General features: G+C 35.0%; 1 long non-coding RNA gene across 1 annotated transcript; it reads right to left on the bottom strand.

The window, feature by feature from the left end:
• Window positions 1-893: 893 nt before the first annotated feature.
• LOC139906378 (uncharacterized) lies at window positions 894-3,818 on the bottom strand. The gene is made up of 2 exons (XR_011781866.1): window positions 1,425-3,818; window positions 894-1,368 (listed from the first exon to the last, which is right to left on the bottom strand). It is a non-coding gene; the product is annotated as an uncharacterized lncRNA (long non-coding RNA).
• Window positions 3,819-6,000: the final 2,182 nt, after the last annotated feature.

Raw genomic sequence — 6,000 nt, 5'->3', positions numbered from 1 at the left:
ACCAAGAATTTTAACTTTGAAATTAACTAAGCTGCCCCCCCCCCTCACACCCCCTAATATAATCCTGCGGACGCTTCTGAAAGTGCAAATTGTTCAAATAACTCGCAAGAGTTGAAATCCCTTTCCTCCTAGAGCAATCTATATTAATAATGGAAAGTTTGAATGAAAAACAGTCATTTTTAATAGACCTCTGTCATTGTGTTCAGGTGCTTGCTGACAGTGGTTTTGAGGGTCTTGGTGTTTAAATGACAGACGTTGGAAACCTTCCCCTCGACATGCACCCGAAATGTGTAGTCGAAGGGGTTGGTATCAGGGTTTTAAAATACACATTCAAAAGAGTCTTGTTAAAGAGGAAATTGGTTTGTTTCATAGCTGGTATCAAAAGTGGCATCTTAACCAACTTTTATGATAGCTCTCTGGGCAGTCTGGTATGACCCCCCCCGGGATCTCTTGCATGGGGACTCATGGACTGAAGGATAATGGCCTAGGTTATTTTCTTTAACTCCGGACTTGCTGACGTTGTAGACGGCAGTCATGGACAGTGCCGTATGTCAGGAAGATTTTTCGGTCCGCTTTACAAGGGTGAACGGTTGATTTTCAGTGGTGAACGTGAGATATTTAAACTGGGCAAATGCTACAGCATAGATTAAATCTTGCAAGAATATCGTCCAATGGACTGTCTGACCATTATTTTCTTCAGACAAACATTGGGAAAAATAAAAGGAAAAGGAAAAACTCTAGACGGAAAGTCAATGCCGACCTATTCATACAGGAAGGAGTATAATGGAGTATAAAATGAACGGTGCAAGAATGAGAGAAATTTTTTGAACTATACAATTAAGTCAAACAATTTAAACCTCTTTAAATATTTTTAAAATAATAACGGATGAAGATAATGAACGAGATTATAATATACCATGAAACGGTTACATCGACAGAAAATAAATTATGTTCACAAGTCTTGATGTTCTTAACTCGCATGTATACGTGGTGATGTGTTTGAAAAAAATGAAGAAAAAATGCATGTGTTCTTTATCATGATTAGAAGAAGAAGTTTTTCCTCTCTTTCCTTGACGCAAAGGTGTCAATCAAACTGTCCATGTCTTCATGGAGCACCTTGTCCACCATCACCCTGTCCATGTTAAAGAGGGTGAGGGAGGAGAGCCTCTCCTGGTCCATGGTGGTCCTCATGTGGTTCTTGAGTCTTCTGAGACAGGAGAATGACCGCTCCGCCTCACAGCTGCTGATAGGCATTGAGGCCAGGATAACGATCACCTTGTATAGCTCCGGCATCAGGCGGAACACTCCCGAGCTTATTAACTCCGCAGCAATTTGTGACGAAACCATGTCTTCTGTGTCAATATCTGCCTAGAGAAACATAAATTTTAAACATATAATGCAAAATGAAACATTATAATATTAACCTTGAATTGCTGGAAGATTGCATGGTCTGACTGGAGCTGCTCGAGTTCAAGTCTGTAGTGCTTGGCTACACGCTGAATGACACAGGTCTCCACTTCACTGTCATTGACGATTGCAATGAGATCCATTGTGATGTTTGTATCGTCGGTGGCAAATCTGCTCTCAAGCTCTAATACAATCTTATTGATTGCAACATCGAAATGTGTTTCACGGAAGTAGGATTCAGTTGTTCCTTTCCACTTTATTCTCCTTGGAATCTTCGCCTCCTTGAATTCCAAATCAATTGAGTCCTCCTGGTCAAATACTGATTTCATCTCAGACGACTTCAACTCAGCAAGTTTCCAGATTGATTCAAAGATTTTCTCATTCTTAAGATCTTCAAGAGTCCTAATCACTAGGTTGACGTGTGTCTGAGGAGTGTCTTCAACAGTTCAATGCCGAAAACAAATTCGTGACTAAAGATGCTGTTGAGCAGAGAAGTTGCTGTTGAACTCAACAATGTATCTTTATCTTTTCTCATTATTATGAGGGTCTTCATGATTCTGACCATCCCTAGAGATACAGCGTGTACAACATCGTAGCGGAGACTCCAGCGGGTAGCAGACTGGTTCTTCAGGGTCATCACCTTGGCATGCTCCTCATCTTTACTTGTTATCTTCACCGACTTGTAGATTGCTGACCTCTTTGTTGACCCTTCAATGAAGTTGTATAAAATTTGTACTGTCCCCATTGTATTTCTCAACAGGGTTATATCTGAGAGAAGATCCTTGACTACAAGATTGAGGACATGGGCGTAGCAGTGGATGTAGACACACAGTGGGGCTACTTCCTTCCACCTGGCGGCAAGACCCTTCTTGATGCCGGATATGTTGGAGGCACCGTCCGCGGCCAGGGAGACAGTGCGGGCGGGGTTAAGGCAGAGATCCTTGACAGCCTCGTGAAGCTTCTCAAACAAATATTTGCCGTCAGTCTGGGTAACTTTTACAAACTTGAGGAAGCTCTCTTTCTTGATGCCTTCACTCGTCAGATATCCCAGTGACAGACTGAACTGCTCCGTGTTTGACATATCTGATGTCTCATCAACAATTACAGAGAACCAGTAGTCATCATCACCGGCACAAGTCTTGACATCTTCAATTATATTTTCCGTCACTTTGGATGCTATAATCTCTATCAGCTCATTTTGGATGTCAGGTGAACTGACTTAATTTGGCCTCAATATTGTCTTAGAGATATAATTGATTAATTTACTAATTCTATCAATGTGCCGGTGAATTTTGGCTACTTTAAGTACAATTTGTGGTGCCTCCAAAGGATTAATCAGAATCATTTTTTCATTTAAATGAACTATAATTTGTTGGAAAATGTATTCCATGTTCAATTTTGAGAAAAATTATATAGCTTCCTTTAGGTGGACGTGCTACAAATATGTAATTTCATTATAATGACTCAGTACTATTATGAGTTGGTCATAAGTAACATATATATAATAGATTTTAATAATTAATTATGACTTAATTCATCTATATTTACATACCTATATGATTGGTGGACGGTTGAGTAAGGTTGTTTTTTTTGGTCCGCTGAAGCGGACAAAGCGCAATACTGACGTACGGGCCTGGTCATGGAGACTCCCAACTGCTTGGAGTGCACAAATGGAAATTCGTCCATCACGTTCAAGTGTATTTTCTGGTCTTGTATATAAGCTAGAGAGCTCAGATTTGTGTTGTAACTAATTCTTTATGCTTTAATATATCGAAATATGAATTAGTTTCTATTACTCAACCTTCATTCATTATTGAATTAGTAAGTGTTGAGATTTCAATACACCTCCCCGTAGAAGGTTTTCCTCCTTATAGCAGTAATTCATTTTCTCCCCCTACCCAAACAAGCATATAATAAAACAGATTTTGTCCACAATGGTCTTAATTCAGTAACACCACATCTCTTGCTCCTGCCTTTTCCTTGCTCCTAACTGCGTGTGAGTATGTTCATACGTAACAATGACGATTTCTTGGGTAATTACCTTTTATATATTTTTAAATAAATTTTGTCTGTTCGAGTACGCCTAATAACTCAAGAAAATTACTCAATTTCAACTTTCCCTTTTGACTGTCTCTGATTTCGAGATAGAAGGAGTAGAAAAATAGTAAATAATACCTCAAGAACATTCCTAAGAAAATCATTTCTCTCTATAATTAAGGACTGACAGAGCCCAAAGGTGCAAAAATATTACTGAAGGCCAAATCCAGTGTGTACAATATTTTTTTCTCAATTTAAGAAGTGTTGGTCCAAAGTCCAGAAAGCCACGGAGAAGAATGATAAGCAACGGTGAAACAGAATTAAACTTTTTTATTAAATAAAATTACTTTTTAAAATTATCTCCAATATTTATCAGTTTGTATTATTATTTTTGAACTATCCGGAGCACTTTTTAAATCAAAGATGTTCAACTTTTTAAAATAATGGGCTACATTTCCTTTTTTATTTGATTCCATTTATATTTTAAATAACTCTAACGACTCTGTACGACAGCATTTTCACCCGCCGGATAAAGTCTAGATTAATTACACCATGCAACAACATTTCTGAGCGCAGGCTGAAACCAACATTTATTATTGTTATTAAAGCCGTAGAACACAAAAAGGACCATTAAAACTTTCAACCTCTACCGGTTTGACCTTTAACCTTTTTAAAAAAATCAAGTTTTTAGGGTATAGCTACGATTTAGTACCATATTTTGGCATGAAAGACCTATATAGATGGACATGAAAGTAAATAACAATTTGATACAACATTCAGCATTTGAAATTTTTTGATAAATGAATACGCATTTAAAAGAAACACGTCGTTGGTTTGTCCTGAGAGACCTGTGAATGTATTTTTCTAATCAATAAGAAGTGTTTCGAAGGAGAGGATAAAGAACTACATAACTCCACCTATCTCATCTGGTTTGAGGCTTGTCGAAAAATTTAGGAAGCGATGAGGGATCAACAAATGTGCCAAGGTCATTTGAAAAAGTATTCAAAGCCCTCATATTTCCCATTACACATTGTGGGTATATTATAGGCTGATTAAAAATTCACTGCCTACAAATAAATGTGTGAAAAAGAACGATACAATAGTATTTGAAGACTGTGGGATGAGGAAGAGGAGGATGATATTCATTTATTCATGAAGTGTCCTTATTCACAGAATGGAAGAATAAGAATTAGACAATATTTAGGAATTGTTGATGAGGGGGATATCTACTTATCGCCAGACTTAATGAAAGCTAATATTGTTACATTGAAATTTGTGTCTACAATTTATAGACTATTATCGATTGAAAAGAAACCAAAAGCTCTGGATGGAAGTTTTATTGATTATGAATGGTATATTTTAAATGATAAATTAGTTTTAGATATGTAAATATTTGATGTAGGTATTTTATAATTTGTTATTTTAAACATCTGTCTGTAGGTTATATTGAGTATATGTTTCTTTTAGAGGGTTGCTGTCACTTTTATGGGTTTACTTTGAGGACAATAAACTGCCCTTACTCCGGGTGAACAAAACAAAAAAGTTTTTAAGGTATAGCCATAGCAATTTAGTGCCATATTTTGGGATGAAAGACATATATAAATGAAAATCAAAGTAAATACCAAATTGATATAAACATTCAGCTTTTGAAAAATGAATTATTTATTAATTTATCTTGATTACAATTAATAAAAAATGTATATTACCACTAAAAAATCGAGTAAAATGAAGTACTTTTTTTAGAAGCAAATATATTTGTTATTTTTTCTTCAAGTACTTTATATTCTAACTAAATTTATAGAATATACCTGACATTTAAATTTTTATTAAATGACATTTCAAAAATGTCGATTTTGATTGATTTTTGGTATATTTTGGTTTAATATTTATTCAGAATTTTTTTTTTTTAATTAAGCATATGAATATAAAGCATCCATTAACTTGTTTTAATCCCCATACATCTAAATTTTTAATCATATTAGTATACATTATTCTTGAAAAATGCATGAAGAGTTTTTGTTTTTTTACGGAATATTATTGGTATCGATATTCAACGCAACCTTCCCAGCTAATTTTATTAAAAAAATTCCTCTATAAATATTAAAACAAAATAGACCAAAAATCATTCAAAATTGATCTTTTTTTATCGAAATCTTTTGAAGTGTTAATCTATGATTTTATTCAGGGGTTTTAGCTATAAATTAAAGCAATTGAATCAAATATGTAAAAAATATTAGTTTCTAAACATTATTTTTTATTTTACTTTATTTTTGGTAGAAACTTTTTTCAAGATAATTTTGAGAGACCTCCATAGGATTAATAATAATACTTTGTTGACGGTAATTTGTTGATCCACAAGTCATTTTTATAAAAATCCTTCCAGCTTGCATATGTCTTGACCGACGACATATTTATTTTTAATAGACCACGATTCTTAGTCACAGTATCCGACTCTTTGACATTAATACCCACATTCAATTGGGAGGAACAGGCTCTTCAATACTTTTTTGGGCATCTAAATTTTTCGTGCAAGAGCCATAATCCATTTTGTAAAGT

The sequence above is a fragment of the Lepeophtheirus salmonis genome, chromosome 9 (assembly GCF_016086655.4).
Source record: "Lepeophtheirus salmonis chromosome 9, UVic_Lsal_1.4, whole genome shotgun sequence".
NCBI lineage: Eukaryota > Metazoa > Arthropoda > Copepoda > Siphonostomatoida > Caligidae > Lepeophtheirus > Lepeophtheirus salmonis.
The sequence above is the reverse complement of the archived record's forward strand: the minus strand, read 5'-3'. Positions and strand labels throughout refer to the sequence as shown.